This window comes from Sorex araneus, chromosome X (assembly GCF_027595985.1).
Source record: "Sorex araneus isolate mSorAra2 chromosome X, mSorAra2.pri, whole genome shotgun sequence".
Classification (NCBI taxonomy): Eukaryota; Metazoa; Chordata; class Mammalia; order Eulipotyphla; family Soricidae; genus Sorex; species Sorex araneus.
In genome coordinates this window covers 1,973,418-1,994,644 of record NC_073313.1, presented here as the reverse complement: position 1 = coordinate 1,994,644, position 21,227 = coordinate 1,973,418, and positions in this window count along the sequence as shown.

Genomic DNA, 21,227 nt, shown 5'->3' with positions numbered 1-21,227 from the left:
TGTGTTTCTGTATTTATGTCTCTGTTGTGTGTCGGTGTGTGTCTGTGCACATATCTGTGGTTTGTGTGTATGCGCCTGTGTGCATCTGTGTCTATGTATGTATTTTTATGTTTCTCTGTATCTATATGATAGATGTTTGTCTATGTCTGAGTGTCTGTGTGTCTGCATATTTCTGTGTCTGTGCACATTTTTGTAAGTCTCTGTATATGTGTGTTGTGTCTGTGTGTGCATGTGGGAATATAGCTGTATGTATGTGTCTGTGAGAATCTGTGAGTCTGTGTATGCATATATTTGTGTCTGTATATGTCTGTGTGTACCTCTGTGTGCGTGTATTTCTGTATATACATGTCTGTGTGGCTTATGTTTATGTCTGTGTCTATAGGTTTGTGTGTCTGCTTATATGCCTCCATGTGCTTGTGTTCATTATGTGTCTGTAATCTGCTTTTTGTTATATGTGAGCATGTGTTCTGTTTATGTATGTCTGTGTATCTCTGTGTCTATCAATATTTCTTTGTGTTCTGTGTGTCCATATCTCTGTGTGTGTATGTGTGTGTCTGTGTATGTTTGTGTGTTTGTGTCTATATATACATATATATATATATATATCTGTGTCTGTCTATATGTCTGTTGTGGACATGTCTGTTTAAAAATCTGTATTGTAATTGTGTTTGTACATGTGAGTGTGGATGTGTACATTTCTGTGGACGTGTCTGTGTGAATCTTTGTGTATATGTCTGTGTGCTTTTGTGTCTGTGTATATAGCTGTGTATATCTCTACTGTATCTATTTCTGCATGTCTGTGTGTCTGTCATTGTGTTTGTGTGTCTATATATCTGTGAGTCTCTGTATCTTTTATATGTCTGTGTGTGTGCATGTGTGTCTGTATATATGTCTGTGTATGTGGCTCGTGTGTTTGTGTCTATATGTGTTGTCTGTCATTTCTGTGCATGCAGGTGTGTGAAAGTGTGTGACTTTGTCTTTGTGTGTGCAAATGTGTGTCTGTATGAGTGCATGTGTGTCTGTGTGTGCATGTCGGTGTGAATATGTGTATATGTTTATCTTTGTCTATACAGTCTGTGCTGTATATACACTTGCGTATCTCAGTTTATGTGTGTGTATGTGAGTCTATGTCTCTACATGTGGGTTTCTGTGTATCTGTGTGCTTACGTGTGTATAACTGTGTCAATATATGTGTATGTGTTCATGTGGATGTATGTCTGTATGTGTGTGTATTTTATGTGCCCGTGTATGGTTTGGGTATATGTGTGTGTCCTTGTATAGGTGTGTCAGTAAAATCACAATCACCTGTGCATGCTTTTGTATATATGTGTCTACCGATGTGTTTAAATGTTTTGTGTGTCCATATGTCTGTGTACTTATATGTGTGCACTTGTGTGTGAGTCTGTGTATACATTGTGTTTTGTCTGTGTGCATGTGGGCATGTGTATATGTCTGAGACTCTATATGTCTGTGTCTGTGAGTGCATATATGTGTTTGTGTATATGTATACCTGTGTTTTTGTATAATTCTGTATCTCTATGTCTGTGTGGGTCTCTAGATGTCTATGTATATATCTGTGAGTGTGCATGCACATTCTGTTTGTTTCTGTAGATATGACTAACTGCAGCTCCGTGTGTGTTGCATCTATGTCTGTGTACATATATATGTTCTCTGTGTGTCTGTGTATAAGTCTGTGTGGGCACGTGTATATTTGTGTGCATCTATATGTCTGTATCTGTGTGCAAATAGGTGTGCATATGTCTATGTGTGTCTGTGTGCATGAATGTGTGTGCATGTCTATGTCTGTGTGTGTCTGCATGTGGGTGTGGGTATGTGTATATGACTGTGTCTGCACATTTGTGAGTCTGTGTATATATCTGTGTCTCTGCTTATGACTGTGTTTATATATGTGTTTGTCTCGGCATATGTCTGTGTTGTATCTATGTGTGTGCACGTGGGTCTGCGGCTGTGTCTATGTCTGTGAGTTCTGTGTGTACATGTATGTCTGTGTGCATGTTTTCTGTGTATATGTATGTGTATCTCTGTATGCATCAGGTGTGTGACTGTGTGTATGTCTGATTATTCCTCTATGTGTGTCTTTGTATATGTCTGTGGGTGTGTGTGTCTATGTATGTCTGGGTATCTCTCTACGTCTGAGACTAGTGTGTACATGCGTGAATTGTATCTGTATATACTTGTATGCATCCACGTTTATGTCTCTGTATATGTGTCCATGTTTCTATAAATGAGTGTGCCTCTGTGCATATTTGTTTTCTATCTGTGCATGTGCGTTTCTGTGTATTTGTCTGTGTGTCTTGTGTATAGGTGTGTTTCTGTGTGTATGTCTGTCTTTGTACATGTCACTATTTCTCTGTGTGTGTCTATATCTGTGTGTCTGCTGGTACATGCACGTATCTGTGTATAAGTCAGTGTGTATCGCTTTGTGTTTATGTGGGTGTGTATCTGTGTGTATATGTCTAAGTTTTGTGTGGCTATATGTCTTTGTGTGTATAGCTATATATCTGTGTTCATTTATCTTTGAGCATGTTGTGCCTGTGTGAATGTGTGTGCACGCAGGTACACATGCGCCTGTGGTTTTTGCATTTATATGTGTTTGTATGTTTATATCTATGTGTGCCTGTGTGTATCTGTGTCTTTGTATATGTCTGTGTGCATTTTTCTGTGTGTCTATATGTTATCTGTGTGTCTGTTTCTCTGATTGGGCATGTGTCTCTATATGTCTGTGTCTGACTCTGTGTGTATGTATGACTGTTGTGTGTCTGTTGTGTATGTCTGTGTGTACATCTGTATATACATGTTGGATTATATCTGTATATTTGCCTGTGTGTATTTGTACATTTGTCCCTCAATGAGCATATATCTATGCATCTCTATTGTGCATGTATGGGTTTGTCTGTGTCAGTTTATGTTTGTGTGTGCATGTGTGTCTGTGTATATGTCTGTGTGTATCTGTATATATGTCTGTGTTTTCTGGTGTGTTGCACGTGTTTATCTGTTTTTTTCTGTGTGCATGTCTGTGTGTGCATGTGTTTATCTATGTATGTATCTGTATTATGTGTCTATTATACAAATTAGTGTCCATCTGTGTATGTCTCTGTGTGTCTAGGTTTATATGTGTGTGTAAATATGTGTGTCTATATATTGATGTGTGTCTGTGTGCACATGGGGGTCTGTATATGTCTGTGCTTATATTTCTGTGTTTGCAATTGTGTGTCTATGCATGTGTGTGCACATGAGTATATGTCTGTTATATCTCTTTGTTGTATCTGCATTTTGGTTTGTGTCTGCGTATATGTCTGCAAAAGTCTCTATGTGTTCATGTCTGTGCATGTATCTATGTGTTATTGTGTCTGTGTGACTGTGCATACACCTTTGTGTCTGTGTGAATTCCTGTGTCTTGTATATATGTCTTTCTGTCTGTCTTCATGTATGTATGCAAGCGTATGTCTGTGTATGTCTCTGCATGTGCACACGTATGTGTATGTGTATATGCTGTGTTTATCTCTGTCGATCTATATGACTGTGTTTCCATATGCCTGTGTGTGCATTTGTAAGTCTGTGTGCTTGTATGTGTCTGTGAAAATATCTGTTCGCATGCACGTGTGTGCACCAATGTGTCCATGTTTATGTCTATGTGTGTCTACGTGTCTATGTATATATATCTGTGTATCTATGCATGTGTCTATATATGTTGTGTTTCCATATGTGCATGTGTGTGCCCATGTAAATGTGTGTTTCTGCATATATGTGTTGTTTGGTATCTGTGTGTATACATTTGTGTCTCTTTATCTCAAGTGTCACTCTTTGTATTTGGCTGTGTATCTGTTTATATATTTATGTGTGTCTATATTTCTGTGTATGTTTGTGTGTTCATGTGTCTGTGCCAACGTGTGTGTCAGTGCATATGTTCGTGTCTATCTGTATATTTCCTTGCCTTTGTGTTTGTGTATGACTTATGTTTCTCTGTGCCTGTGTTTCATGTATGTTCTCTGTATACATGTCCACAGGAACATCTGTGTGTTTGCAAATGACTATGTATATGTGTGGCACATGTGTGTGACTGGGTGTGCTTCTATCAGTGTGTCTTGTGATTGTGTCTATTCACATATCTGTATATCTGTTTATGTGTATCTTCGTGTATATGTCTGTCTTTATCTGAGTTTGTTGTGCATGGGTCAGTGTATGTGTCGGTGTGTTTCTGTGTGTCTCTGTGTGTATATATCTATATATGTCTGTGTATGCCAACAAGTGAGTCTGTGTATACCTCTGTGTTGTCTTTGGCTCACCATGTTAGTATGTTTCTGTGTATGTCTGTGTGAATCTCAGTTTGTGTATGTCTGTGTGCATGCTTGTGTCTCTGAGTATATATGTCCGTGGGCATGTTTGTCTTTGTGGATATATGTATTTTTGTGTACACGTTTGTATATGTCTGTGTTTGCACGTGTACCATGTCTAAATACATCTGTGTGCATCTGTGTCTGTGTGTAGGACTGTGTGTATACTGTGTATGTCTGTGTGCACATGTGTGCTGTGTGTATATATTTATATGTCTCTGTATCTGCATGTCTCTGCGAGCATATGTGTGTGTCTGTGTATGTCTGTTTGTGTGCGTGTTTGTGTGTGTATATGTCTGTGTGTCTGTATGTCTGTGTGTGCAAGGTATGTATTTGTATATATATATATGTATATATATATATATATATCTGTATGTGAGTGTCTGTTCCTGTATGTGTGTTCATGTGGGTGCGCATGTGTGTTGTGCGCCAAAGTATCTATGTGTCTGTCAGTGGTTGCACATATGTGTTATGTATATGTGTGTCTATTCTCTATGTATGTCTGTTGTATGTGCATGTTTATGTGTCTGTGTATTAGTATGTGTGTGTCTGTATATGTCTCTGTGCCTGTTTCTACATATATATCTGTATGTAATGTGTTCTTCATATGTCTCTGTGGGAGTGCATGTGTTTGACTGTGTATACGTCATGTGTGTCTCTGTGTGCTACACAGAATTATAATTATATAATTATACATAAATATACACTTATGCACAAAAGACACAAAAAGACACAAACTTATGCATAAAACTATAATAGACATGCCTGTGTACATGTCCTTGTTGTCAGTGTGAATGTATGTATCTCTATGTGTGCATGTATCTAAGTATATAGTGTTTGTCTCTGTGTATTTCTGTATATGTCTGTCTGTGTCTCTATCTGTGTGTCTGGATGTGTCTGGGTGTTTCTGTGTGTCTGGATATATGTTTGTGTGTGTCTGATTCTGTGTCTGTGTATATGTGTGCCCTATGCATCTACATGTGTCTCTATATATGTCTGTGTATATATCAGTGTGTGGCTATGTATGTCTCTGCATACGTATGTTGTGTCTGTGTGCATGGTTGTGTGTGTCTCTATGTACATATCTGTGTTTATCTGTATGTCTTTTTGTGCATAAATGTATGAATCTGTGTATAATTCCGTGGGTATATATGTCTGTAAATATATCTATGTGTCTGTGTATAAGTGTGTCTGCCTGTATGTCTCTGTATATGTGTCTTGTGCATCTGTGTGTGGCTGCCTATATGTCTCTGTGTATGTCGATTTTGTAGCTGTGTGTGCATGTTTTGAGCCCATGTATAATTTCATGTTGTGACTGTGCTGCATGTTTGAGTATGTCTCTGTAACTCTGTCTGTATTTCTGTGTGTGCATGTGTGTGTCTTTATACAGTCTGTGTGTGTTTGTGTGCATGCATTGGGTGTGTCTGTGTATATGTCTCTGTGTCTGTCTATATGTCTGTTTTTGTATGTTTAGGTGTGTGCTTGTGTGTGCGTGCATGTCTCTGTGTCTATCCATATACCTGTGTCTGTGTATATTTCTGTGTGTTTCTCTGTGCTTGTGTGTGAACTGTGTATCTGTATTTCTGTGGAGGCCTCTATGCGTATATGTCTGTTTGTCTTTGTGTGCCTTTGTATATGTCTGTGTGTTTCTCTGTGTTTGTCTCCTATATATGTCTGTGTTGGTGTCTGTCTAAATGTCTTCATATCTGCATATGTATTTGTGTGTCTATTCATGCATCTGTGTGTCTATGCAAATATCTGTGTGTCTCTGTGTCTGTATATGACTCTGTGCTTGTATCTGTGTATATATCTGAGTATATCTCACTATGTGAATTTGGGTGTGTGTCTCTGTGCATAAGTGTGTATATGTAAGTTTTCATCAATTTATGGCCCTATGTTTGTATGTCTGTGTATGTGTGCTTTTGTTTAAATGTCTATATGTATCAGTATGTCTGTGTGTGCATGTGTTAATGTCTGTGGGTATGTATATGTGTCTAAGTGAATGCATCTGTCTCTGAGTTTATATATATGTTTGTGTCTCTGTATCTGTGTATATGCCTGTGTATGCACGCATGTGTGTCTGTGTGTATGTCTATGTGACTGTGTGTGCTTTTGTCTGTGTATATATCTTTGCGTGTGTATCTTTGTTCATGTGTGTCTTTATATCTGTGTCTCTATGTATGTCTGTGTCATGTATGCATCAGTGTCAGTGTATGTGTTTCCTCTTGTAGTACATTGTCTGTAAATACCTATGTGTGTCTGTATGTCTGTGTGAGCATTTGTGTGTCTATCTGTAAGTCTGTATGTTTCTGTGTCTCTATGTACATTTCTCTGTGTTTTTGCTTGTGCACATGTGTACATGTGTATATGTTAATGTGTTTATGTGTTTATACAAATGGGTTTATATGTCTGTGTTGTTTGTGTGAGATTATGTGTACATCTGTGCTTGAATATGTCTCTTTTTGCATGTATATCTATACATATGTAGCTGTGTTTTGTGACTATATATACATCTGTGTGTCTGTGTGTGCATGTTATGTATCTCTGTATTTTTTGTGTATGTCTGTTTGGAAAAAAGTGTCTGTGTATATGTCTGTGTATTTGTGTCATTCTGTGTGTCTCTGTGTGCACGTGTGTCTATGTACATCTAATGTGTCTGTATAATTGTGTGTTTTTGAGTGTGAATGTGTCTGTATATATGTATGTGCCTGTGTACCTGTGTATCTTTGTATATATATGTCACTTGCATACATTTTTATGTATATGCGTATACGTATATTGTGTGTATGTATATTGTGTATGTCTGTGTGTACATGTATATGTCTGTGTGAGCATAAGGTGTATTTATGCATATGTGTGTTGCTCTCTGCATGCATGTGTCCATACATATATCTGTGTTTGTGTATATGCTGTGTCTGTTCTAGTGTGCATGTCTGTGTATGCATGTGTCTGAATTAGCCTGTCTGTGGACATATTTGTTTGCTTCCGTACTTCTGTGCATATATGTCTGTATCTGTTTGTGTACGTGAGTTTGTGTGCATGTGTCTATGTGTATACTAGTTGTTTGTGTGTGTATGAGTGTATCTATGTTTGTGTACGAGTTAGTGTGTATAAATATGAGTTAGCATGTATATCTGTGTATGTCTACATGTCAATGTATTTGTGTTTCTGTCTATGTGTATGCATCTGTGTGTCTATGTTCGTTCTGTGCACATGTCTGTATATATGTACAGTTGTAGCTGTGTGAATGTGTGTATGTATATGTCTGTGTGAGTCTCTTTGTATGTTTGTGTATATATTTGTCTGTGTGTATGCTAGTGTGTATGTGTCTATGAATATATCTGTGTTTTTGTCTGGATATATGCCTGTGTCTGTATGTGCTTGAGTGTGCATGCATGTAAGTGTGTCTGTGTATGTCTGTGTTTATATGTGTATACGTATGTACATATTAAGTGTGTCTATATATATGAGTCTCTATGTACTTTCATGTGTCTATGTATGTCTGCATGTCTGAGTCTATGTGTGCACAACTCAGTTTTCTGCGCATGTGTGTGTATATGTGGGTGATGATTGTAGGTATGTGTATATGTCTGCGTGGGTCTGTGTGCATGAGTGTCTTTGTCTATATCTATGCATCTTTGCATTTCTATGTATATATGTTATGTCTATCTCTGCATCTATATCTGTGTTTGTGTGTCCACATAGCTGTGTTTCTATGAATATGTCTGTGTGTCTCAGTGTGTGTGCATGTGTATGTGTCTGTATGATTAGCAGTGCATCTATGTGTATATCTGGGTGTTTATCTTTGTGTTTCTGTGTCTATATACCTGTTAGTCTCTGTGAGTCTTTATATTTGTCTGGATATGATATATGATATTTGATATATATATGATATATATGATATATATTTGTTTGTCTATAGTTGCTTGTGTGTGTCATTGTGGGTTTGTGTCTGTGTGTGTTGTCTGTCATTTGTGTGTGCAAGTGTGTTTATGTTTCTGTGTCTGTAATAGTGCATGTGTGTCTCTGTATGCATGTCAGTGTAAATCTGTGTATATGTGTGTCTTTGTGCATGTAGCCTGAGCTTTGTGTAAGTGTATACATGCATATGTGTGTGCATGTGAGTGTCTCTGTGTCCATATGGGTAACATGTGTGTGATTATGTACATGTGAGTCTCTATACATCACATATGTCTGTGTGTGCGTGTGGATGTATGTCTGTACATATGTCTGTGTGTGTCCATGTTGTGTGCATGTTTATGATTTGGATATGTGTGTACTTGTATGTGTGTGTTGGTATATTCATCTGTGTATCTGTGATTGCCTCTATATATGTGTGTGCACCTGTGTACTTTAATGACTTGCATGTGTCTGTGTTCATTTTGTGTGTCCACGTGTCTGTATATTTGTCTGTGCACATGTGTGTGAGTCTGTATACATGTGTTTTGGCTGTGTGCATGTGGGTATGAGTTTATGTCTGAATCTCTGTATGTCTGTGTCTGTATGTTTGTGTTTGTGTATATTTGTGTGTCAGTGTATAATTCTGTATCTGTCTATATGTCTGATATATGTCTATGTATATATCTGTGTGTACATGTGTATGAATCCTGTAGATATGACTGTAACTCTTCCTGTGCATGTGTTATATCTATGTCTATGTATATATGTCTCTGGAGTATATGTCTGTGTGTACACGTGTATCTGTGTGTGCATCTTATGCTGGTGTGTGCCTCTATCTGTGTATATGTCTATATGTCTGTGCACCTGTTTTGTGTGTCTATCTCCATGTCTGTGTGTCTGTGTATGTCTTTACATTCTCTGTGTATGTGTGTGTCTTTGTGTGTATATGAATATCTATGTGCATGTCTGTATATATATGTCTATGTGTGAATGTGTGTGTACATGTATGAATCGATGTCTGCATGTGGGTGTGCGTCTCTGTATGTGTCTGTCACTGCACAGGTATGTGCATCTGTGTATGTCTGTGTTGAATTTATGTGTGTGCATGTGGGTCTGGTCTGTGAGTCACTGTGGTAAGTGTATGTTTGTGTCTTTCTGTGTATATGTCTTTCTGTGTATATGTATGTGTATCTGTGTATGAACTGGGTGTGTGACTTTGTGTGTATATCTGGGTATCACTGTGTGTCTTTGTATATGTCTGTGTGTGCATGTGAGTGACTGTGTAGGTCTGTCTCTATCATTGTGCATTTTTGTGTCTTTATATATGTCTGTGTCTTTATGTTCATGTGTGTGCACACTGTGTGTATATGTCTCTCAAGTGTACGTGTGTGCGTGTGTCTCTGTATGTCAGGGAGTTTGTTTATATGTATATGCATGTGTCTGAATTATGTCTACATTTATGTGTACATTTGTTTATGTGTATGTCTCTGTCTACATGTCTCTGCCTATCTGAGTCTCTGTGTGTCTGTACATATTTCTTCTCGGTCTGTACATATGCATGTGTCTGTGTATAAGTCTTTGCATGTCTGTGTGTGCACCTGTGATTGTATGTATATATGTGCGTCTGTCTCTGTCACTGTTCATTTCTCTGTGTGTCTACATCTGTGTGTGTCTGTAGGTACATGCATGTATCTGTATATATCAGTGTGAATCTGTGTAAATATGGGTGTGTGCATATATGTCTGTATTTGTCTATATGTCTTTGTGTGTATAACTGTATTCATTTATCTTTGTGCATGTTTTATCTGTGTGAATGTGTGTACAAGTGTACACATGTGTGTTTTTGCATTTGTATGTTCTGTATACTCATGTGTGCCTGTGTGTCTTTGCATATGTCTGCATTTGTGCATTTTTCTGTACTTCTATGTATGTGCGTCTCTTGTGTTTCTGTGGGTCAGCACATGTGTATGTCTATGCGTCTTTCAGTCTGTATGTGTATGTCTATTGTTTGTGCGTCTCTGTGTATCTATGTGTGTATATATGGGTTTATGTCAGTGTATATGCCAGTGTGTATTTGTATGTTAGACCCTCGGTGTGCATGTATCTGTGTGTCTCTATTGAACATGTCTGGGTTTATGTCTGTGTGTGTAAGTTTATGTCTGCGTGAACATGTGTGTCTGCATGTGTGTCTGTGTATATGTCTGTTGTCTGGTGTGTTGCACGTGTGTATGTTTTTTCTTTGTAAATGTCTGTGTACATGCATGTGAATGCATGTGTTCTTATGTATGTTTTTCTGTGTGTATCTGTGTGTCTGTGTATATGTCAATGTGCACGTGTCTTTATGTCTATGTGTGTTCTATTATTGTATGTGTGTACATGTGTATCTCTGTATATGTCACTGTGTGTCTGTGTGTACATGTGGGTATGTGAGTCTGTTTATATTTCTGTGTGTGCATCTGAGTCTGTGCATATATGTGTACATGTGTATATGTCTATGTTGTATGTCTTTGTTGTGTCTGTATTTCAGTTTGTTTCTGTGTATATGTCTGCCTAAGTCTCTGTTTATACCTGTGTATGTGTGTGTCTGTGTGTTATTGTGTCTGTATTACTATGCATATACCTTTGTGTCTGTATATAAGTCTGTGTTGTGTGTATACGTGTCTATGTTTCCATGTGTGTGCAAGTGTGTGTCTATGTGTCTGTCTCTATTCCTGTGTGCACATGTACTATGTATGTGTCTGTGTCTATTTCTGTCTCAATCTGTGTTTCTGTATGTCTATGTGTTCATGTGTGTGTCTGAGTGTATAAGTGTGTCCATATCTCTGTGCATCGTGTCTGTGTAAATGTCTGTGTGCATGTGTCTATGTATATATCTCTCTGTGCATTTGTCTATATGTCTATGCATATGTCTATATGTATATGTTGTGTTGCCATGTATCCATGTATGTATCTGTGTACATACTGCATGTTTCTGCATATATGATGTGCTGTTTGTGTGGTATCTATGTGACTCTGTATATGTGTGTAATGTCAGTGTGCAAATATGCGTGTGTCTATGTATGTCTGTGTCGCTCTATGCATTTGGTTGTGTCTGTTAATATATCTATATGTCTGTCTATATTTCTGTGTATGTTTGTGTGTTCATGTGTGTGTGAAAATATGTGTCAATGTATACATTTCTGTGTGTCTATGCATTTTTCTGTTTGTGTTTGTGTATATGTCTTGCCTGTGTGTGGATATGTGTCTGTATACATGACTATGTGTATGTGCACATGCCTGTGTGTCTATAAATAACACTGTGTATGCATATATGGGGCAGATGTGTGTGACTGAGTGTGTGTCAGTGTGTCTTTTGATTGTATCTATATATATATATATATCTGTCTCTCTGTTTATGTGTGTCTGTATATATGTCTGTGTGCACTGTGATTGTGTCTGTCTATATCTGTGTCTGTGTGTGCATATTTTAGTATATATGTCTGTTTCTGTGTGTTTCTCTGTGTATATTTATATGTGTGTCTAAGTGTGCCCACGTGTGAGTCTGTATATCTGTTTTATATGTGGGTTTACATGTTGGTATGTCTCTGTGTATATGTCCGTGTGACTCTGTGTGCATGTCTGTATCTGTGTGTGCATGTTTGTATATATGTTTGTGTATGTCAGATTTGTGTAGGTATGTGGGTCTGTGTGTACAACTGTATGTGTGTTTATGTATCTCTATGTGTCTCCATGTGTATATGTTTGTGTATGCATGTGTCTGTATTTATATCTGTGTGCCTTACTCTGTGTTTATATGTGTCTCTGTGTGTGCATGTCTGTGTCTCTGGGTACATATCTCTATGCGTCTCTGTGTATGTCTCTGTGTGTCTCTGTGTATCAACATGTATGTCTGTGTGTGTTTGCATGTGGGTGTGTATCTGTATATTTGGGTGTGTCTCTGTGTACATGTCTGTCTCTCTTTGTGGTCAGATTTGTACATGTGTTGGTATATGATTATGTATCTTGGTGTATGTGTGGGCTAGAGTAATAGACCAGCAGTAGGGCATTCGCCTTTCATGCGGCCGACCCATGTTCGATTCATCCGTCCCTCTCAGAGAGCCCAGAAAGCTACCGAGAGTATTGCGTCCGCATGGCAGAGCCTCGCAAGCTACCCATGGCGTATTCGATATGCCAAAACAGTTACAATTAGTCCCACAATGAGAGATGTTACTGGTGCCCGCTCGAACAAAGCGATGAGCAACAGGATGATAGTGACAGTGACAATGTGTTTATGTGTATGTCACTGTGTGTATGTTTGTATATTTTTGTCTCTGTTTCTCAGTGTGTAAATATTTGCTGTCTTGTGTACACATCTGTATATGTGTGCCATATGGTGGTCTGTGTATATGGCTGTGTGTATATGTGTCTCTGTATTCCTTTTTGTGTATGTATGTTTGTATAAATGTGACTGTGTACATATATGTCTATGTGTGCATGTTTGTGTATGTTCGTTGGTGTCAGTGTACACATGTGTGTCTCTGAATATGTCTGTGTGTGCATTTGTGTATCTTCGAACATATGTATCTGTGTTTCTCTGTGTGTATGTGTCTGTGTGTGGTATATGTCGGTTATCTATTTGCAAATGTGCATTTGTGTTTACATGTGTGTACTGTCTCCAGATGTCTGTTGTACATGTATTTGTATTTTGTATCTGTGTATGTCTGTGTTGAGTGTGCATATGTCTCTTTATTTGTGTGCATGTGTCTTATATATACCTGTGTGTCTCTGATTGTCCGTGTGTTATGTCTAAGTGTGTCTGTGTTCGCATGTGTTTCTGCATATGTGAGAATCTATATGTATGTATATTTCTTTTGTGTCTGTGTGACCACGTTTGCATGTCCCTGCTTCTGTGTATACGTTTATCTATGTTTGAATATATATGTGTATCTGTGTATGTCTCTGTGTGTATATTGCTGTGTATATGTATGTCTATGTGTAAGCATATATGTATGTCTGTGTCTGTGTATCTGTGTATATGTCTGTGTGTGCTCATGTGTGTCTACCTGTGCATGCTGTATATGTCTGTCATTGTATGTGCATACATGTTTGTGTGTCTGTCTATATATGTGTCTACCCATGTATGTCAGTATATAGTTATTTCATTGTGTACATATGTAACTGTGTGTGACTTCATGTCTGTATGTGACTGTATATATTTGTGTGTGCATGTGTGTCCCATTTGTATCTGAGTATATGTGTATGTCTATGTGAGCATGTGCTTGTGTCTGTATATGTCTCTTTGTGTGCACACATGTGTTTGTATATTTCTCTGTATGTATGAGTAGATGTGTATCTATATGTATGTGTGTACATTTAATTGTATACTTGTGTGTGACTTTGTGTTTGTGTGTATGCATGGGTGTGTCTATGCATATGTGTGTATATATTTCTATGTGTTCCATATATGTCTGTGTGTATGTGTTTGTACCTGTTTTTCTGCAGATATGTCTGTGTTTGGGTTGGCGCGATAGCACTGCGGACAGGGCATTTGCCTTGCACGTAGCTGACCCAGGTTCGATTCCTCTGCCCCTCTCTGAGAGCCCGGCAAGCTACCGAGAGAATCCTGCTTGCACGGCAGAGCCTGGCAAAATACCCGTGGCATATTCAATATGCTAAAAATAGTAGCAACAAGTCTCACCATGGAAAAATTACTGCTGCCCACTCGAGCAAATCGATGAGTAACGGATGACAGTGATGACAGTGATGTCTGTGTTTGTATTAGTGTGCATGTGTCTGTGTCTATGCATTTCCATGTATCCATCTCTTAAGGAAAAAAGAGACGTTTCTACCTACCTCTTGAGTCAAGGCAGGAGGAGAAAGATTCCTTCAGGAGACCTAAAGGACGGTGGCTCCTGTGACAGGAAAACAGCTGCCTCTTTTCTCAACACTCTGGCATGAGTGAGCCGGAAGTCGGGGGAGAATGCACGGAGACTCTGTCACACAGACCCCACTGCGAGGAAGGGACACAGCACACAGCTTACAGAACAGCTCAGAAGACACAGTCAAGTGTATAGATCGGACCAGGGCCGAGCCGCAGGACAGTAGGGAAGGTATCTGTCTGCCCTATATGCAACGGACTCAGGTTCGAACCCCGATACCCCCCAGGCCCCCCGCCTCTCCCAGAGTGACTCCTGAGCAGAGCCAACAGTAAGCCCTGACCACCACCACATATATGCAAAAATACTGGGATATTAATAATATTAAATGTGTAAATTATTCTTTAAAATCAATGTGCAAGATTGCAAAATGAAACCTAAATTCAGACTAGTCTCTCTTGTTTATATGTCTGTGTGTGAGTGTGTATACACCTCGGTATGTGTTTTTGTATGTCTCTGTGTACATGTGTGCCTGTGTGAGTCTCTGTTTGTGTGTATGTGTGTTTGTGTCTGTGTGCATCAAGAGCCCGTGTATATATATATTACCTGTATATATGTGTATGTGTCTATATGTATATGTGTACATGTGTGTTTGTATATGTGTTTCTCTGTGTGTCCATGTGTCTGCAATATTTTTCTGTAAATATGTCTGCATGCATGTGTGTCTGTGTATACATCTGTGACTGTTATACCGCATGTGTGTGTGACTGTGTGTCTATGCATATGACCATATGTGCCTGTGTTTATATCTCTGTATGTCTGTGTACATATCTATTTGTTCTATTTGGGGTGTGCCTCTATATATGTCTGTGTCTTTGTGCATGTCTGTGTGTTTGTGTGTGACTGAGTGTGGCGCCAATTGTGTGACTCTCTGTGTCTATGTATGTGTCCATATGTGTCTGTGTATACATCTGTGTGTGCATGTGGGTGTTTATGCATGTGCCTTGTGTGTCCGTGTGTGCAAATGTGTATGTGTATGTTTATGTCTGTGCCGGGGCTGGAACGATAGCACAGCGGTAGGGCATTCACCTTTCATGCGGCAGACCCGTGTTCAATTCCTTCGCCCCTCTCAGAGACCCCAGCAAGCTACCGAGAGTATCACGCCACATGGCAGAGCCTGGCAAGCTACTCCTGGTGTATTTGGTGTATTGGATATGCCAAAAACAGTAACAATAAGTCTCACAATGAGAGATGTTACCGGTGCCTGCTCAAAATGTCTGTGCAGAGGTTTTTGTGTATATCTGTGTGTCGTGTATGCATGTGTGTCTGTGTGTATCTGAGTATATAAGTGTAATATCTGCATGCCTCTGTATATGCTTATCTCCACATGCATATATGTGTTTGTGTATAAGTCTGTTTCTGTGTCTTTGTATGTGGGTGTGTGGGTAGTTATGTCTGTATATACCTGTGTCTATCTACATACATGTCTCTGAGTATCTGTCCATGTGCATGTGTATCTGTGTCTCTGTAGGTTTTTCGTGATATTTCTTTGCTTGTCTTGTGAGTGCACGTGTCTGTGTGTCTATGCATAGCTCTATGTGTGTCTATTTCTGTGTATTTGTGTGTGTCTCTGTGTTCTTATGTGGACACTGTGTCTGTGTATGTCTATGTGTTTCTCTGTGTGTATGTCTGTTCATCTATGTGTGCTTGTGTATATGTCTGTTGTGCTTCTGTGTATATGACTTATGTGTATGTATATGCATGAGTTTGTGTATATGTCTATATGTTTGTATGTTTGTGTGTGTGTTCATGCATTTACCTGGGTGTCTTTGTGTATATAAATCGAAGTCTCCATGTGCATTTGTATATAACTGTGTGTCTATAAATCTGTGTATGTGTGTGTGAGCATATGTGTTGGTGTATGTGCGTGTCTGTGTGCATATTGGTGTCTCTGTTTATGTCTGTGTGTACATACAAGTGTTTTGTGTGCATGTTGTGTCTGTGTAAATTTTATCTGCATGTGTTTATATATCTCTATATATGTGTGCGTATAATGTTTGTGTCTCTGTATAAGTCTGTATCTGTCTTTGTGTATATATCTGTATTTGTCTGTGTGTATATTTTTGTGTATGTGTATATGTCTGTTGCACATATCTGCACATGTGTCTACATGTATCTCTGTGTGTGCACGTATGTCCCTATTTACAAGTGTGTGTAACCGTTGTCTGTGTATATTTGTGTATCTATATCTGCGTCTTTGTTAATCTATATGTCTTATGTGTACATGTGTGTTTCTGTACACAAGTCTGTATGTGTGTCTCAGTGTGTGCATGTAGGTATGTGTCCATGTATATGTCTGAGTGTGCATAAATGAGTTTGTCTGTGAATGTCTGCTTGTCTCTTTATATCCGTGTGTGCATATGTGTGGTCTCTGTGTATATGAGTGTGCCTGGGTGTATATCTGTGTGGATGTTTATGTCTGTGGATGTCTGTGTCTGTATGTCTACTTGTGTGCATTGTGTGTATCAGTGTATGACTACATATCTGTGTCTGTGTAGATGCCTGTGCATGTCTCTATATTTCTTTGTATATGTCTCTGAGTGTCTGTGTATGTGCGTGTGTGTGTACCTGTATGGGTCTGTGTATGTTTGTGTATGTCTCTGCATGTGCATATGTCTGTGTCTATGTATCTATTTACGTATATTTGGTTTATTTGTGCTTGTGTGTGCACTGTGTCTGTGTCTCTGTGTATGTCTGTGTAGACCTGTGTTTATGTCTGTGTTTGTGTCGAGATGTCCATGTATGTATCTTTGTGTGTGTTCATCTGTCTGTATGTCTATGTGTGTATGTGTTTCTGTGGGTCTGTATATGACCGTCTCTCTGTGTCTGTGTGTGCACATCTGTTCACCTGTGCTTACGTCTCTGGGTTTGTATATCTGTGTGTCTCTGTGTGTTTTTGTATGTGTCTGTGAGCCAGTATGCTTGTGTGTGCACGTGTCTATGTAAATGGTATGTGTGTCTAAGTATATGTCTGTGTGTACCTGTGTGCACACTTGTGTCAGTGTAAATGTCTATAAATGTCTGCATACTTGTATCTGTGTGTATGTGTCCTTATATAGGTCTCCGTATGCATGTGGGTGTCTGCGTTGGTGTGCATCTATGTCAGTGTATATGTATTGTGTTTGCATGTATACTGTGTCTAAATACACCTGTGTGCATGTGTGTCTGTGTGTAAGTCTGTGTATTGTGTGTATGTCTGTGTACATATGTGTGCCTGTGTATAAGTGCATGTGTGTTGTGTATATATGTCTGTATCTGTATGTATATATCCATTTGTGTGCATGTGTTTGTCTTTGTATATGTCTGTATGTCTGTGTGTGCACAAAGGTAGTCTGTATATGTGTATGTCTCTGTGTATGTGTCTGCACATCTGTTTAATGCATGTGTGTATTTGTATATATATATCTGCATGTGAGTATATGTTGTGTTTCTGTGTGTGTTCATGTGTCTGTGCACGTGTGTGCTGTATGTCTTAGTATATATCTGTGTGTCTCTGACAGTGGTCTGCACAAAAGTATGTTGTGTATATGTCTGTGTATTTATTCTGTATGTATGTCTGTTACGTGTGAATTTTATGCATCTGTGTGTTTATATATCTGTGTGTATATGTCTCTGTGTCTGTGTTTCTAAGTATATGTCTAAATGTAAACTGTGCTCTTGATGTCTCTGGAAGTTCATGTGGTTGACTCTATGCATATGACATGTGTGTCTGTGTGAAAGAATTATACATGGATGCATACACTTATGCACAAAAAGACACACAGACATACAGACTTGCACAAAAAACATACAAATATGTCTGTGTATGCCTGTGAACATGCCCTTATTGTCTGTCTGTGTACATGTGTGTATTTCTATGTGTCCATGTGGCTAAGTATAGAGTATCTGTCTCTGGGTTTCTGTGTATATGTCTGTCTGTGTCTGTGTTTCTGTACGTCTCTCTGTATGTGTCTCGGTGTCTCTGTCAGTGTGTGCACATGCGTATCTGGATATATGTCTCTGTATCTGATTCTGTGTGTATATTTCTGTTCTGTGTATCTGCATATGTCTCTGTATATGTCCGTGTATATATATATCTGTGTGTGGCTATGTGTGTCTCTGCATACATCTATTGTGTCTGTGTGCATGGTTGTGTGTGTCTTTGTATATCTGTGTTTATCAGTATGTCTTTTTGTGCATGAATGTATGCATCTGTGTATAATTCTGTGTATGTGTTTGTGTATATGTCTATATGTGTGTATCTGTGTCTAAGTGTGTCCACATGTGTCTATATGTGTCTGGCACATCTGTGTGTGGCTGTCTATATGTCTCTGTGCATATCAATTTTCTATCTCTGTGTGCATGTTTTAAGCCTGTGTATAGTTTCATGTTGTAACTGTGCTGAATGTGGGAGTGTATCTGTGTATGTCTGCGTGAGTCTGTCTATCTCTGTGCATGTGTGTGTCTTTATGTAAGTCTTTGTGTGTCTATCTGTGCATGCATTGGGTGTGTCTTGGTATATGTCTAGTGTGTGTCTATGTTTCTATGTTTGTCTGTGGATGTCTAGGTGTGTGCTTGTGTGTGAACTGTGTCTCTGTATGTCCGTGTGGGTCTCTGTGTATAGATGTCTGTGTGCCTTTGGATATATATATCTGCATGTGAGTATATGTCTGTGTTTCTGTGTGTGTTCATGTGTCTGTGCACGTGTGTGCTGTATGTCTTAGTATATATCTGTGTGTCTCTGACAGTGGTCTGCACAAAAGTATGTTGTGTATATGTCTGTGTATTTATTCTGTATGTATGTCTGTTATGTGTGACAGTCTGTCTCCTTTTGTATAAATCTGTGTTTGTATCTGTCTGTATGTCTGTATATATATCAGTATGTCTGTTCATCGTCTGTATGTCTATACAAATATCTGTGTGTCTCTGTATATGACTGTATTTGTGTCTGTGGATATGCCTGTGTATGTCTCACTATATGCACTTGGGTGTGTGTCTTGTATACAGGTATCTGTGTGCATAAATATGTGCATAAGTGTGCATGCATGTTTTCATCTGTTTATGTCCCTGTGTTTGTATGCCTGTGTATGTGTACTTTTGTGTAAATGTCTGTATCAGTATGTTTGTGTATGTGTGAATGTCTGTGTGTGGCTATGTATATGTCTGTGTCTATGTGTATGCATCTGTCTCTGAGTCTATGTGTGTTTGTGTCTCTGTATCTGTGTATATGTCTGTGTGTGCATGCATGTGTATCTGTGTATATGTCTATGTGTCTATGTGTGCCGGTGCATATGTCTGTGTGTATATCTGTGTGCATGTGTCTTTATATGTCTGTGTCTCTGTATGTCTATGTCATATATGCATCAGTGTCAGTCAGTGTATGTCTGTGTTTGCTCTTGTACATTTTCTGCAAGTATGTTGTGTGTGTATCTTTATGTGTGTGTATGTAAGTCTGTCCGTCGTCTCTGTGTTTTTGTGCACATGTGTCTGTGTCTCCGTGTGTATGTGTGGTGTGTGTATATTTCTGTGTGCCTCTATCTGCATGTGTCTGTGAGCATGTATGTGTCTCTGTATGTGTCTGTGTGTACGCAAGGGCATGACTCTGTATGTGAGTCTCTGGTTCTATGTCTGTAAATCTGTGTAGTATTTATGTATCTGTGTATATATCTGCATGTGAATGTTTTGTGTACTGTTCATGTGTCTCTGTGCATGTCTGTTGTGTGTCTATGTATATATCTTGTGTGTCTCTATGTCTATGTATATGTTTGCGTGCTTTTGTGTTTGTGTGTGCCTCCCTGTGTCAGTGGGTGCACATGTGTATGTGTTGTGTTATGTTTGTGTATGTCTAAATCTGCATGTATATGTCTGCTGTATATGTGCATGTTTGTTTCTGTATCTGTGTATATATGTGTGTCTGTATGTTTGTGTGCCCACAGGTGCGTCTCTGAATGTCTATCTGTGCCTGAGTGTTTATCTGTGTATATGTGTTTACTGTCTGTACACATACTTATGTGTCTCTGTATGTATTTACACACAGACACACACAAACCAGTGTAGTGTGTGTCTGTGTGATTCTGTATGTCTGTTTGTCTGTGTGCGTTCATGTGTGTCTAGATATGTCTGTGTGTCTGATTCTGTCTGTATCTGTCTGCTCTGTGTGACTGCATGTGTGTGCCTTTGTGTATGTCTGTGGTATCTGTGTGCATGTTTATGTCTGTTTATATATCTGTGTATCTGTATGTCTTTTTCTGTGTAAGCGTAGCCATTTGTGTATAATTCTGTGTATTTGTGTCTGTATATGTTGTGTGTGTCTGTGTCTGTGTGTATCTGTATGTGCACTATAAGTGTGCATCTGCATATGTCTGTGTATATGTGTTTGCATGCATGTGTGTATGGCTGTCTACAGGTCTATGTGTATCTCTGAATATATCAATTTTTATGTGTGAATGTTGTAAGTGTGTGTAAGTACAAGTTATGACACTGCTACATGAGGGTGCCTGTGAGTCTGTATCTATGTCTACTTATGTGTGTGCCTTTATATATGTCTGTTGTATCTGTATATGCTCTGGTTGTGTCTGTGTATATGCCTATGTCTCTGTGTGCTTGTGTGTGTGCATGTGTGTATGTCTCTGTATATGTCTATGTCTGAGCGTGCGCGTCGTGAGTCTGTGTATAAGTTCGTTTTATGACTGCTGCTTATGCATGTTGTCTGTGTATATGCCTGTGTGAGTCTGTGCGTTTCTTTGCATATGCCTGTGTATCTGTTTGTGCATTGGGTGTTTCAGTGTGTATATATACCTCTGTGTATCTCTGTGTATCTCTCTATATATCTGTGTATATGTGTGTGTGCTTGTGTGTGTGTCTGTATATACGCTTATGTGTCTTTGTACATAGCTTTGTGTCTTTGGGTTTGTTTCTGTGTGTCAATGTGTGGACGTTTGTGTCTCTGTATATGTTTGTGTGCCTGCATATGCACGTGTCTCTGTATATTTGCACATGTGTTTGTGTGTATGTGTGTGTCTATGTATATTTCCATGTCTGTTTCTGTTTGAATGTGCACACGTTTTGAGTCTGTGTA